This window comes from Triturus cristatus, chromosome 5_1 (genome assembly GCF_964204655.1).
Source record: "Triturus cristatus chromosome 5_1, aTriCri1.1, whole genome shotgun sequence".
Lineage (NCBI taxonomy): Eukaryota > Metazoa > Chordata > Amphibia > Caudata > Salamandridae > Triturus > Triturus cristatus.
This window is the reverse complement of record NC_140587.1, coordinates 134,238,471-134,253,803: the sequence shown is the minus strand read 5'-3', so window position 1 is coordinate 134,253,803 and position 15,333 is coordinate 134,238,471. Positions and strand designations below refer to the sequence as shown.

The 15,333-nt window shown below is 42.2% G+C and overlaps 1 protein-coding gene across 1 annotated transcript in view; it reads left to right on the top strand.

Moving 5' to 3' along the window:
* The first annotated feature begins 1,830 nt into the window (after positions 1 to 1,830).
* The window catches only part of LOC146830404 (alanine aminotransferase 2-like), a 250,388-nt gene continuing 236,885 nt past the window's right edge, over positions 1,831 to 15,333 (top strand). Inside the window, exon 1 of the mRNA XM_085604581.1 lies at positions 1,831 to 1,863. The gene's annotated coding sequence lies outside the window, so the exon portion shown is untranslated. The remainder of the gene's footprint in view (positions 1,864 to 15,333) is intronic.

The window sequence follows — 15,333 nt, the reverse complement described above, 5'->3', positions numbered from 1 at the left end:
CCATAATTACCAGCAATGATGACGGCTCAAGCTGCTTGAGCACAGAAATAGGGAGAGGGTCCCTGGGAGAACCTGATTTGACACTGTCTAGAAGACATTTAAAAGAGTCCATGTTTAATAGGGGCCATGTAACCAGTTTGTTTATAGGTACACAAGGCACCCTATCCGGGTCAAATTAGGTATTGTCGACTGAGAACAGTGCAGATGCTAGTTGGAGGGAATTCACAATTTGCAATGGAGGGGAAATGTTACGCTGCAAACTCATTATTTCAAAGTATATTTTCTCTACTTTCTGAAGAAAGAAAGTCGCTAGATCTTCACATTACCGATTATTTAGCGAAGGTGGCCTAGATTGGGTTTCGGAACCAGAAAGTTCCTTGACCATGCTAAATAATGTTTCAGAGCAGCAAAAATGGTTGCTGATACATACTCCGCACGAGCAGACTTGCAAAGATTATGGTATTCTTTTTTGCCCTTTTATAAGCAATTTTGGAGTCCGATGCATAATTCCTCCTCCAACATCTTTCCTGCACCTTACATTTGGCCTTCTCTATTTTTAGTTTTCCAGTGAACCAGGGCGCTGGAGGACGATGTTTGGTAACCCTTTTTAGGGAAAGAGGGAGACAGATGTCAATTTCATTAAGAAGCCACTTTTGTACGGTACCAGAGAGAGTACCCAACATTTGTTTACAGATTGGAGTATTTGAGGACAAAATTTTATTTAAAGTTACCATATCTAATTTTTTCCAGTTTCTTGTTGGTTTCCTAAAAGTAGGATTAGCAGACAAAGAGCTTGCTGAAGATTCCAAACGAAAGCCCATAGCAAAGTGATCTGACCAGCATAAACGAAGAGCTGGAGAGCAATGAATGTTAGATAAACTGGAAAAGATAGGATCTAATAAGTGGCCCGCCACATGTGTGGGGTCGAATTATGCAATTCAATGTTCATAGCTGCCAAATCAGAGATAAAAGTAGCACTGATATTACATGTCGGATCTTCCAGCTGCAAATTAAGATCATTCAAAATAGAGAAATTTGCAGTATTCATAAGCAAAGGGGTGATCAGACCAGGGAATGATTAGGCCCAAGGAGCAGATGTCCCAGGAGAGCGGTACACAAGTATCCCAGAGAAGGTAAACTTAGGGGTAGGGGGCCAACTTGAATAATGATGCCTCACAGTTCCTAAAGAGTAAGTCTTCAAAGATGCAGTGGTACTCTTTTTTAAAAACGATAGCAATGCCCCCATCTATCTTGGAGCCCCTATCTTTCCTAACTATGGCGTAGTGAGGCGCAGAGCGGCCGCAATGTCAGGGCCAGAGCTCTCGTGCAGACATGTCTCCGTAAGAAATATGGCATCTGGTTGTTTATTGACCAAAACATCGAAAATGTCGTCTTTATACTCGGGAAGAGAGCAGCAGTTAGTGCTAAGGAAAGAAAAGTCCTTGTTATCTAGGGTGACATAGTTATGAGAAGGAATTGTTTGTTTAATGACCACTGGAGTAGATTTATATCCCGGGGTTACGGTAAAAGAGAAGCCGCAGCATAAACATTTTTTTCCCTCGTCCTCGAGATGTAATAGGGTACAATCGGGGAGCAGTGGATTGCGGCAAGCCATTAGTTGGTTAGTGGAGTAACATAGTCTGAGTGCCCTGTTTGTCCCAGGGGTCATGGCCCCCGGTCCCGGTCAGGCACAGAGGGGGGCAGACAGTTGGCAACCGATCAGGGGAAGACTAGACCGACATTCAGCTAAAATGGCACCGCTAAATGTGCCGCCGGAAGTGAGGAATACCAGGACGTGTTCGAGCTCCCTCCACTCAAACAGCACAAGCTGCGGTGGAACGGGGAGAAAACAACGACCAGCAGGTAAGAGCATGAGTGGTATTAAAATTGTCCTGAACAGCAGGAACTGTGCACAATTTACATACTATTTAAAATATGTGAGATTAAAAGGATTAGCGCATGTAGCAGTCGCGCAACCTTAACAGCCAGCAGTGTCAATTAAGCAGCTATTCCTGGGATTCATGGGTGTTAGCTCATCTGTCCTTTCAAGATAGTCTCAGCAAAACAATCTCCTTCTGCGACTGTAGCTTACTCAACCCTTGATTTTGTTCTCCTGTTGCATGGTAGAAAAAGTGTGAAATGCAAGTTCTTGTTTCCCAATGTGTTTGGAAATTGTTTTTTGAATGAAACATGTAAAAGAAACTTACATGAGAAAGCTAAAGGTAAAACAAAATGGTGACAACAAGAAACCATTCTGTTTTGCGGCCAGTACATATAGAGCACAGAACTAAATCAAGGACCTTATTTATGCATATCACAAATAAATAACCATAAGCATATCACAAATAAATAACCATAAGCATATCACAAATAAATAACCATAAGCATATCACAAATAAATAACCGTATGCATGTCACAAATAAATAACCCTATGCATCTCATGAATAAATAACCGTATGCATGTCACAAATAAATAACCGTATGCATGTCACAAATAAATAACCCTATGCATCTCATGAATAAATAACCGTATGCATGTCACAAATAAATAACAATATGCATGACACAAATATATAACCCTATGCATCTCACGAATAAATAACCGTATGCATGTCACAAATAAATAACAATATGCATGACACAAATATATAACCCTATGCATCTCATGAATAAATAACCGTATGCATGTCACAAATAAATAACAATATGCATGTCACAAATAAATAACCCTATGCATCTCATGAATAAATAACCGTATGCATGTCACAAATAAATAACAATATGCATGACACAAATATATAACCCTATGCATCTCACGAATAAATAACCGTATGCATGTCACAAATAAATAACAATATGCATGACACAAATATATAACCCTATGCATCTCACGAATAAATAACCGTATGCATGTCACAAATAAATAACAATATGCATGACACAAATATATAACCCTATGCATCTCACGAATAAATAACCATATGCATATCACAAATAAATAAACCTATGCATGTCACGAATAAATGACCATATGCATATCACTAATAAATAAATCTACGCATTTAACAAATACATAAGCATGTCCCAAATAAATAACCATAAGCATGTCACGAATAAATAAACATATGGATATCACGAATAAATTACCATATGCATATCATGAATAAATAACCATAAGCATGTTGCTAATAAATGGCCATATGCAAGACATGAATAAATAACTATATACATGTTGCGAATAAATAAACCTATGCATATCACAAATAAATAACCACATGCATGTCACAAATAAATGACCATATGCATATCACTAATAAATAAACCTATGCATATCACGAATACATAAGCATGTCACGATTAAATAACCATATTAATTTCACGAATAAATAACCGTATGCATGTCATGAATAAATAACCATATGCATGTCACGAATAAATAAACATATGGATATCACAAATAAATTACCATATGCATATCATGAATAAATATCCATAAGCATATTCGAATAAATGGCCATATGCAAGTCATGAATAAATAACTATATACATGTTGCAAATAAATAACCCTAAGCATATCACAAGTAAATAACCATATGCATGTCACGAATAGATAACTATATTCATGTCATGAATAAATAAACATATGGATAATATGGATATCACGAATAAATGACCATTTGCATATCATGAATAAATGACCATATCACGAACAAAACCAGAAGCATATCACAAACAAAACCAGAAGCATATCACGAACAAATCACCATTTGCAAAACACGAATAAATAACCACAAGCATGTCTCGAATAAACAACCATATGCATATCAAGAATAACCATAAGCATAGCACAAGTAAATAAACATATGCATATAAAAAATAAATAGCTTATGGGTATCTCAAATAAATAACCACATGCATGTCAAGACTAAATAACCATATGCATGCCACGAATAAATAACCATATGCATATCACAAATAAATAACCATATACATGTCACAAATAAATAACCATATGCATCTCATGAATAAGTAACCATATGCGTGTCACGTTTAAATAACCAAATGGATGTCACAAATAAATAACCATATGCATCTCATGAATAAGTAACCATATGCATGTCACGTTTAAATAACCAAATGGATGTCAGAAATAAATAACCATATGCATGTCACAAATAAATAACCATATGCATCTCACGAATAAGTAACCACATGCATGTCACTTATAAATAAACATATGCACATCACTAATAAATAACCATATGTTTATCGTGAATAAATTGCCATATGCATGTCACGAATAAGCAAAAATTTCATGATAACAAATTGTGGCAAAGTTTCACCACGTTGCACTATTTGTGGCGTTGTAGCCAAGACCAAGAGCTGAGGTCACAGGTCAGGACACCTGAAATGTAGGTCATATGGGTAAATAAGTACAACAGTACTACACTTTCAGAGGTGGCACAACTGTAATAGTGAAGCAATGATGCCCCTGGCTTACTGATCCAGTATGTACACGACCAATGTCATTGACTGCCTCCTTCCGGTCTCACTAAAACAAACCTATACATGGAAGATCTGGGAGTTTACTGGGCCCAAGCACCATAACCAATGTTGGAACCAATCCAGATGCCAAACTCCCAAACTAGAGGTCCCCTACAGAAAACTTTGGGGAGGGACTCTTCCCATCTTAGTCAACACACTATCCAAGTGCAGCAAGTCAAAAGCCAGAAGTTGTGGAAATTTTCATTTCTAAACACCTCTCGCAATCTTTTGAGGTGAAGACTCCTGAGCAGACGTCCGACCAGAACCCAACATAAGTTAGAGTCAGTGTGTAACTTCAACACAGCGGACTAGATGTTCTGCCAGAAAGAATTCTAAATAAAGATCCTCTAAACTCTACTGAAGTAGACCAGGCCCTATATCATCTACTATCTGTAGTTCACTACACTCTTGAGTATACCTCCCTAAACAGGTAATAAAATGCTGCTATTTCCATAACCTGCTGAAGGCTACAAAATTGTCTACTGCCAACTAAACAGACTGAGGCCAGGCTCTGTTCCTAACCCTACATAGGGGTCCATTAAGTCCACCCGCCATCCTCGTGGTGTTGGGACCGGCCGCCAGACGTGTGGCAGTCCCGCACAGCTGATTAGGATGTGACTGACACTCTGGCTGTCGCAGTCCGCAGATTTGACATTGCAGCTGTCCATGGAGGGAGGTGGTTCTGCACAGCAGTATGCATTATCCCTTCCTTTATGAAGGTGTATGGCTACTCTTCATGTCACCAGCTCTCATTTTTGACCATATGGCATCATTTTACCCATCTGGCAGCATATCGTCCTGGTTCATGTTGCCACCTGGATTACTAGGCCTTCCCCGATTAACCCCTTTTTTCAGTCTACACGCACACAGCACCCCTGTTGCCCCTTTTGCTAGGTTTGCGGAGCTGCATGTATGTTTCAGACACCCTGCACCCTCCTTCTCCCACCTGCCCTATCTATACAACAAACCATCCAGGTCGATCCCTAGCTCTGTCACCTGCCTCTAGTATAATAGAAACCATGAAACACAAAGCAGGATAGTAAATTACAACCACCAGCTAATTAGAGTTATATCTTGCATGCCTCTCGCACCGCTACCTCCATCTCACTGCTCGGCAGCGATGCAGCTGAAAAGCTGTTAGAACCTCTACTTGACACATAAACCGATTATGAGACATTTTGAGTAACCTATGCATAAACGTGCACTAATTACACATTAAACAAACCTGAGCAATAAATGTGAGAGAACTTAGTTACTGCATTGTGAAAGCATGCAGATAATTGTAGAACAGATGAACTCATATTCATTTGAAAAATATTGATTAATATTTTATTAACCAGCCATAGCATATTATTTCAATGTGTATTAGAATGATAGAGTGATGTATTCGTGTGTTACGAAACTCCGAGCTATCCTCATTGAAATTAGGCCTGGGCAAAAATTTCGTTCCGTTCGCGGAAATTGCGATAATTTGACATTTTTGCGTTCCGCGGAGAGCGCGAAAATGTCAAAAATTCCGGTTTCCGCAGCTTGGCGATAATTTGTTTCTTGCTCGCGCTGTAAAATGATACATTCTTGCGCGCGCGCGATCGCCTTACCTGAATCCCTGCGTTCGCCGACAAGTTTTCTTGATCCGGTCGCGTTCTCCATGAGATGTTGTATTGTTTTTAGCCATTTGCGCTGTCTCGCGACAGTTCGCGCCCGCAGTGACGTCATGCGTCGCGCGATCACGTCTTTCTTCTCGCGATCATGCACCGCGAGAACAACTCAAAACAAGATGGCCGCGCCCGCAAGCAACCACATGGGTAAGTTGGCGACCCGCAACCATGCAGAAAATCTCGCGAACATGCCGGAAAAAAACTTCCGCATCTTCGCGATATTTCTGCTTGTTTGCGATAATTTTAAACATTCTCGCGATAATTTGCGAAGGTTAATTCCGCAAATTCCGCCCACCCCTAATTGAAATTGTGATGTGTGTGAAGAAATTAATGAAATCTAATGTAACCTAGGTATTTTTAGATGTGATATTGAAGGGCTTCATTCTGAATTGCTTCATTTGCATATGTGAAATTGTGCACCGAACGAGAAAGCAAAAATGATGCTGCATAGCCATTTGGAGTGTAAACGACATGAAACTTTCAGATTATAATCTCCATACATGTACTAATGTAAACTATTTGAAACAATATTAATATTTTATGATTAGAAATAATTTTGCACGTTGGTACTATGAAAATGCAGTAATGTGTCATAGTTACATGTGAGTTTTGCAACCCACCCAATAATGTATTCTTAATGCTTATAAATTGAAAATTGAAACCTTCCATGTAATGTATATTTCCAATACATTATATTCTGCATATTCTTAAATCTATTTTAATATAGGCCTGCATTTTCCGATCCTGCTTTGTCTTACACTCGTGAGAAGTTTTCCCAAACTTACAATGTGAAGCGAAACTTTGTCCTACGAGAAGAGTTCTCACTCGCTCACAAGGACTGATTGCAACAAAGTTGATACCTTGGGAACATTTTCCATGGGAAACTGTCCTCTTGAACTCACTCATGTGCCTGCTTCTAAAGGATCAATGTTTGAAAGTTTACGTATACCCAAATATCTGATTACATACGTGATCAGCATCACCTATTTCTAGAATATGTGTCTTCTTTTATGTCGCATGACAATCATCTTATACGAACTGAATAATGGACTGATATGCTGTGTGCGCCAATCTTGGACTTTTTCTCGATGAGACACTGCTCATGTGCTGTCATGGCTCATGTCCTTGCTGAACTTCTGAAGCTCCTTGTCACTTTATGGCAAGCCCAAATTAGTTAGACTGACCTGCACTCATAAGTCTTTAAATGTTTAATAATGATGTATTTGTCCTTTTGAATACTTTTGATAAAATCTAAACCTTAACTGAACCATAGACGCTGTTTCCTCAAGTTGATTGTGCATTCCAAATTATTTGTTAATGACAAGGAGAGATCAGCATAGAGAAATCTCTAAACACCAGGTACTAATGTTATTGTTTTGTATCGCCTTAACAGAATTATTGGTTTTCATGATTTTAGTCTGGCTAAATTTCTTCAGAAGATTCAGACTAGTAGAAATAATTCTTACTTGTATAGCCTGGTGGTTTTTAGAGTTATATACATGAATTTAATTACTAGCTTGTAAGTCGGTTATCCAATTCCTGGTCCTCAGTGGATATGTCCAAACCCTCATCGGCACAAAACAAGGTCCCTCGGAGGACCAGATGAGTGTTTGAGAGATTATAGTGAAAAGAAAACTACATTTATCAAAAAGGGCCCAGTATCTGCTAGAACTGCAGTTACTTCCCATGGCAAGCTAAGGACAACCTCTCTGGCCCTTACATTCTACACCAAAGCACTTCCTACATAGGGTCACAACAAATACAACCATATGCTCTCCTATGGTGTAGTGTGCTACTTGTAAAATAAAGTGATTTGGCCTGATTTAGTGTTTGGCAGAGACCTTCAGTATGTTCACAGCAAAGACTACTCCATCTCCACCACCGTCATACACCTCTGACGGCCCAACAGAGTAATAGCTCTTTGTCCGTCCTTGGTAAGGGGCAGTGAAAGAAGGTCGGAGTTTTGCACCCAGACACGCCGACCCGGAGGTTTTTACAAAACTTGCCCATGTATTCCTCTCTGTTTGACAAAGCAGTGGAAGAATGCTCGTCGTGGGAGGAAACAAGACACTATTATATGTTTTTGTATGTTTTCATTGGTTTAAATTTTAAGCTTGGAACAATGAAATAACTATTTTACAGCAATCGCTCCATGGGAAATCGAGCATTTTATTATTTGCACAGCTGAGCCAGCTAGATTTACAGTCAGTGACAAACAGTACTCTGGGCCTACATCTCTCAGTGGCATTGAATCACATCACATCTGGAAAACTCATTTGGAAAAAGTACATTTAGGGTAGTATGATAGAACAACGCACACATTCATCACGCTGGCCTTTACAACGAGTACACTACCACGCATGACCCACTACCACGAACCCCATTACCATGCATACCATTACATCGCACATGCTTCAGGACACATTGATAGTGCCATTACAATTCCCACACTAACCACGCATTCCACTTCCACGCAACTTTTTAAATGAAATTGTGGTATGTGCAATACTACTTCTAGCACTGAAAGCTGCACTCATGGCAGCTCATCTGCTCCATTTCAGGGACGGCTGCCACGGTGGCAGTTTAGGCGGCAGATATGCACTCCCGCCCCTATACTCCCCTCTCATGCTGATGCACTCACCACGCATCCCTGCAGTGAGACTTACCCGCACAGTGCCATACTGAACAGTGCCTGGTGTGCTTTACTATTACCGCTTCCGGTGGTAATAACTCTCAGACCATTAGTTTCAGGTTGTGTTTTACCAGGTGTAGTGTCCACGCAAGCGCAGCCTCGTTCCCAAGACCTCGCTTCTCACAGGGACTGCAAGTTTGCCATACCCCTTTCTCATCACTGTAGCAAATAAATTGTACGTAATTGTACTTGTATGTTTTTTTCTAGCTGCTTTGTTCTTCCAGGCCGTGGGGGACAGTGTGTCAGCATATATGCGTTCCATTGCGCCAAAGTAGCAGTGCAGACAGCGACCGCCGCCATTTTAGTAGTTTCTCACAGTCAGTCTTAATTTACATACCGCACACCCCCTAGAGCAGAGGTCTTCAAACTTTTGGATGCCGAGACCCCCCTGTCAACATTTTGAGGTGTAAGGACCCCCTCCTGACAAAAATGTATAGGCCTGTTGACTAAATCGCGTGGGATGAAAATGTAAATGAGGTTATGTGATGCCGCGTATTTTGGGATAGCATTGCTTAATTATTTTCACATTTGTTACACACAGTAACACTGAGGAAAGATTTCACCCAATCAGTACCCATTTATATCCAAAATACAGCAATTATCATCAGAAAGATTTCAAGTCAACCTTTGTGAAGGCCCTTCCACTCTGCAGGAATACGTGCTGTCACATTAGAAGCTCACCTGACCCTGGACGGGAGTAGCAGGGGTCCCTTAAAACCCTGGGGGTCTTGTGCAGAGTTAAGCAGTTTACCCATGCAGCTTTCCTCTCACCCCCCCTTCCATCCCTCTCTCCTTTCCTAAGCCCGGATCCCTCTCTCACTTTGCAGGCCATTTTCTTTCACCCCTTTTTACAACTTCTGAATTCTCCCCATTCAACCTCTCACTTCACCTTTAATCACCTCTTGCCATTTTGTCTTTTCACTGCCCTCATCTCTAACAGTCTCACACATTTATCTCATGGCCTCTCTGGCCCTGTCACCTCCCGTGCCCCTCAGCACTTCTCATTCACCTCGTCTCTCCATTCAAATTTTTGTCTATTTGTATCTTACACCTCTGCAGTCCCCCCATTCCTCTTTCACATCTCCCCTTTGTTCTAACAGAAGCCCTCACCTTTGGATCACACTCACTTCTTGTGTGTCCACACTTCTCTTCGGCAATTCACATTTCTACTCATCCCTGACCTCTTCAATCTAATTCTCTCACTTACTTGCTGTCACCTCTCATCCTCTCATCACCAAGCATACGGGTCGGACCCGTATGCTTCTCTCGGCAGGTGCCGCTCTACTTATTGTTCCCTAATTCAAGAAGGCGTGAATTGTCTGTCTCGCTGTTTTGGTGCAGGCCGCGCAGTTATGGAACGTGCACCCTCCTTCACTTCGCTCCACCAAGAATCTATTATCCTTTAGGAAGATGTAAAAACCTTTCTCTATGCTCTGTAGGTTACCCCATTTGGCTGGTTCTCCTTCTCCTTCTGTGTGTTTCTCATTTGCCTTCAGGCAGTAGATGGTTATTAGCTCCAGGACATCTTTTTGTAACAGTAGTGCACTACAAATGTAAATAATAATAGGCAGAAGCAGGGGAGCCACTAGACCAGAACTTCAGAGGGGGGGCTAACACTCCCAGTCAGGGCTGGTCCTAACGCTGGTCGCACCCGGTGCATCAGTCTTTTTTGATGCCCCACCCCCGTTTCCTCCTTCTCCATGAATTCCTTCACTGCACTCACCAACAATGCAACGCATCTCTCTATAGCACCTTTCTGACAAACATTTCATTTTTTATAGCACTACTCATAGTTTACTCACACTCATTTCTGGGATCTGCATGGTACATATTCTTTGTAGCAGGCACATTAACCCTCTGCACTGCGTGGGTGACAAGAGTGCCCATGTGAGTGCACGGTGAGCGATGCAACAGTGAGAGTAGGACAAGAGGAGTGACTGCAGGGTGAGTGAGGTGGCGTATGAATTTGGGTGCGGATGCAAGTTCAGAATGGGATGAATGAATGTATGATTACTGATGGGCTTGTTTGAGTGAGTTGCATATTGAGTAGTGAGGAGGACAGGTGATTGAAGTGTCACATGAGTGCAGGATGAGTAGTGTACTCGTGTGACTGCAGGTTGAGGTATAGGGTGAGCAGCACAAGTGTATTGTGAGTGCAGAGTGATCACTGTGAGTGCAAGGTGAGCGGGTGAATAGTGCGAGTGCATGGTGATCAGTGTGAGTGCATTGTGATCGCTGTGGGTGCAGGGTGAGCGTGAAAATGAAGGGCGAGAATGAGGAATGAGTTGTCTGAATGCAGGGTGCATTCCCAGACCCATGAAGCAACTCAGCATGTTATTGAGTATAGAGTTTAAGATCTAAGTTAAACTATTGCGGCATTAATCGGGGATCGAGGGTGAAGGAAATAAATAATATGCTGATCCTGTAACAAACTTCCAGTCCTATGGTTAGGGCTGCCAGCAGATTATTTTGATGGCCCAGTCGGTACAAAAAAAAAGCAGTCACCTAAAGCGGTATTTTCAGCACTTATCTGTGCATACTTCCAACAGCAAATATAAATAGAAAGCACTTTTAATTGTGTTCTAGGGCTGCCTCAATGATCCATGACTGATAATAAAAGATAACAAAGACAGAAAAGTCACATAACGAATGCATACATACTTTTTTATTTCTAAGTCTATTTAGTACCAAGAGGAGATCTTTGCAGGCTCTTTAAACAAAACACGGCAGGCATTTTTCTTTTGGCAAGCCTACTTTGTATTCCTTTTCTTGAACTGCATTCTCACACTACAGCAGTAAATGTAAAATACAAATGAAAGGAATAGGCTGAGTTGGGACCCAGGGAGTACTGGAACCAGGAAAAAAACCTAAGCCTCTGTAACCAGTTTGCAAAGGCATGTAAAAATGCAAATGGTCTTTAAAGACCTGTGAAAAACACGGGGGTGCCGGAGATAAGACTCCAGACACTGCCCAGCTGAGCCCCCAGCAGCTCAAGTTTCACTGCAGCAGCCCGGGCTGAGACACAGGATGGGGGAAGAGGTGGGGGGGGCTGAAGCCCTTGGGCCTGGTCAGAAGTGTGACTGGGAAGGTGCGACCCTCTTTGCATCGCTCCACGGCCCCCCTGGGGGTCGCGCCCCACAGTTTGAAGACCCCTGCGCCTAGAGTCAGGATGGTCCCCAGCCACAGACACTCCGATGGGGTTCCTCGAAGATCATTACAGACTTGGCCACGCCCCCACAGCACTAACGCTAACCCCTAAATGCTAAGCCCTAAAAACTAATTTAAAGCACTTAATCCACGAAGCCATTACCACGTATATGCCTTTATCATGCATGCTTGTGGTAAAAGCATGCGTGGTAAAGGCATGCATGATAAAGGCATATGCGTGGTAATGGCTTTGTGGTGACGGTCACACGTGGCTATGACCATGTTGTAATGGCTGTTTACCTAAATACAGTGCAGAATATTTAAATGTATTGTGAATATGATTTACTTTCGCAATGGATTTCTCAGGACATCCATGATGCCTTCTGAAGGAGCGACGGGGGGAGCGAGGGGAAAAAAACAGTAGAAGAGCAATCAAGCGAAGGAGGAGGGGGCGCCATGGCAAAGAGGAGGACACCGACAGGGTACAGCGAGGAAGAAAAATGTGCAAGGGCCCCATTGGCACTAGCAGAGTTAGGCAACTTTTTTATTTTCTTTAACTTTTTCAAGGATGATGCAGGGTAACTCTAACCACTGTTGACCACGGACAACCACAAGCTTATATAACAGGCGGGACAAATATCTTCTTTCGGGATCCTTGGCAAGAGCAAATCCCAAATCTATTTGTGGGACACTTTATCCCCACTTTGTGCCAAGTCTGATAGTATTTGGGCTTCCGTGCTGGTCCATTTCACCAGTTATTTCCTCCACCACTGAATGACGGCGCATACCCGCAGTTCCTCTGCTGTGCCATCTGCTGTTTGGCTTGTACTAGGACCAGGTCTACAAACCTGGGGGCATATTAACAAGGGCCGGCGATAAATATCACAAAGCGCGCATAGCGCTTGCATATTTAGCGCCGGCTATCTCTGGAATTTATCGCCCGGTTAGCGCATTATCAACAACACGCATCGCCGAGGCGCAAAAAATTCCAGAGATAGTGTGGATATCGCCGTTTTCCATGGTGGAAAACGGAGATATCCTAGATGATGGGGCCTGTGGTCTTAGCCACAGAATCTACCCCCCATGTTAAGTATGCCTTAGTCAGGAATTTAACAGACGTTAAATTCCTATGTTAAGGCATACTTAACGCGATTTAAAATATCGCTACACTTCATTGTTAATATCGCGAAGCTGCCTTCGCGATATTTCCTCTGGTTGGTTACACAGCCACGCCTACTTTGCATCTCATTAGCGATGCAAAGTTAGGCGTGCTGGAAACGGGGCTAAGTCAGCAAAACACGCAATAGCGTGTCTTTGCTGATAAGATGATGAAATTATCGCCGCTTTTCGTCCAAAAACGGACGCAAAAGCGGCAATAATTTCACAGTGCCGCCTTGTTAATATGCCCCCTAGTTGCTTCTCTGATTTTCTTAGGGCGCAGAAGTATGGCAAATCAGCAGATCTTAAGGGTATCCGGGATACCCATATCAGCGATGTGATCTGTTTGTTGCAGAACACCGGACCAGTGAGGTGCCAAATTCAGAAGAGCAAAACATATGCTAAAGGCAAGCATTAATATCGTTACACCTAGACCAATTTTCTGACGTGGTACGGAAAAATCTATGGATCCTACTCAGTATTAAATAGGAACAGTGTAGTATATAATATTGAATTGAATTAAAAATTGGCATTTCTAGTATCCTCCTTGGGCTAGTCAATTCCAGAGATTTGACCCCGGACATCCCAATAAAGGTTTGAGAGCAGTTAAATATGTTTTTGTTTGCACTATTAGATGATTATATAAATGGGTCACTAAACAGGTGTAAACTCCAATTGTTAGGACAGCTTGAAGGAAACAAGAAATTCAATACTTAACATTATAGATGCATAGTGTCGGCAAATATTGAATGGGTTCAATACTCCTCACTGTAGTGTGCAAGAATCTGCTCTAGATTCACTGTCTTCATGCTCTCAACTCTTAAATCAATGAGCCGTAATGGAGGCCTCAAAAAGAGTGGCAAACTTCATAAACACTTATTGACCCAGAGCCCCTTGCTAGCAAACGTTCTTCCGGCTAACCAAAGAAGTTAAGACATTTGTGACAAGTACAAAGGGTAGAAAGAGCACGGCTGAACTCTTAATTACATAAAGAGACACAAGTCCTGAAGACTTTGGGGATTTGGGTAGAGACAACTTCTGAAGATGTCAAGGATTTGGGAAGAGACAACTTCTGAAGATGTCAAGGATTTGGGAAGAGACAACTGAAGACTTTGGAGATTTAGAAAGAGACAACTGCTGAAAATGTGTAACATCCACCAAATGATGGCTGGCATTACATGTATACAAGGCACCTCTTCAGTAACTTGCACTTGAAGAGCATGGGGGGTCAGGCGCGCAACGCCCATTGGACTCAAAGGGCTTCAGCCCCCCCGTCGTGTTTGGCTGCCCGGGATGAGACAGCTTCCCGGGCACTCACACAGCCGCACCCGAGTACTTCACAGGTCTTTAAAAGACCTTTTGCTTGTTAACGAGGCTTTGATGGTTTTCACCCCAGCTTAGAGCCCCTGCAGCTCCACTCTGCCTTTTGCTTGAAGAATCAGCCCCCCACCGAAATGTTTTCTTAGCCCCCCCGAAATTTTACTCTAGTTGCGCCTCTGTGGGGGGTTGTAAGGTAAATGTTGATAAACCAAGGGGAATATGTAACATTTGTAAGACTCCACTGGAAGATCTTTCTGGCCAGGTGAGTGAGGAAGATCCAAGACTGATGTGCATGTGGCTGGCCCCTTTCTTTAATGGCACAGACAAGCCAATAAAACCCATGGACTAGAATGCAACCAGAGTAATTACCACTGTTTCAGATACATTCAAGCATTTCCATCCATGACTTTATTGCTGTCTGACTGAGGAAAGATGCCATCTTCACACCTTCAAATCTGCCCATTTGGGCTGGAACTAACCAAGGGCTGTACCACAAGCACCGTGTACCTGTGCAAAAATTGGTGCACGCATCTCTGCTTGCAGAGTAACATCTGCATTTCAGTGATTTATTTGCCAATTCAACCATTTGCATAGAAACCCTCTGTTGATGCTCAGATTACATTTTCCCTCCATTGGTGCACATTTTAGGAAATTAACCTTAAGTAAGAGTCTTGCTGTTTCTCACCACATGCTCAGCTAGAAACAGCCTCAGACTATGTGGACCAATGGACACAAAATGTAAAATCTGGTCATCTTCCCTGGTCAAATGAGAGGGGCTAGTAATTAGGCGCATAAATCACAGAGACACAGCG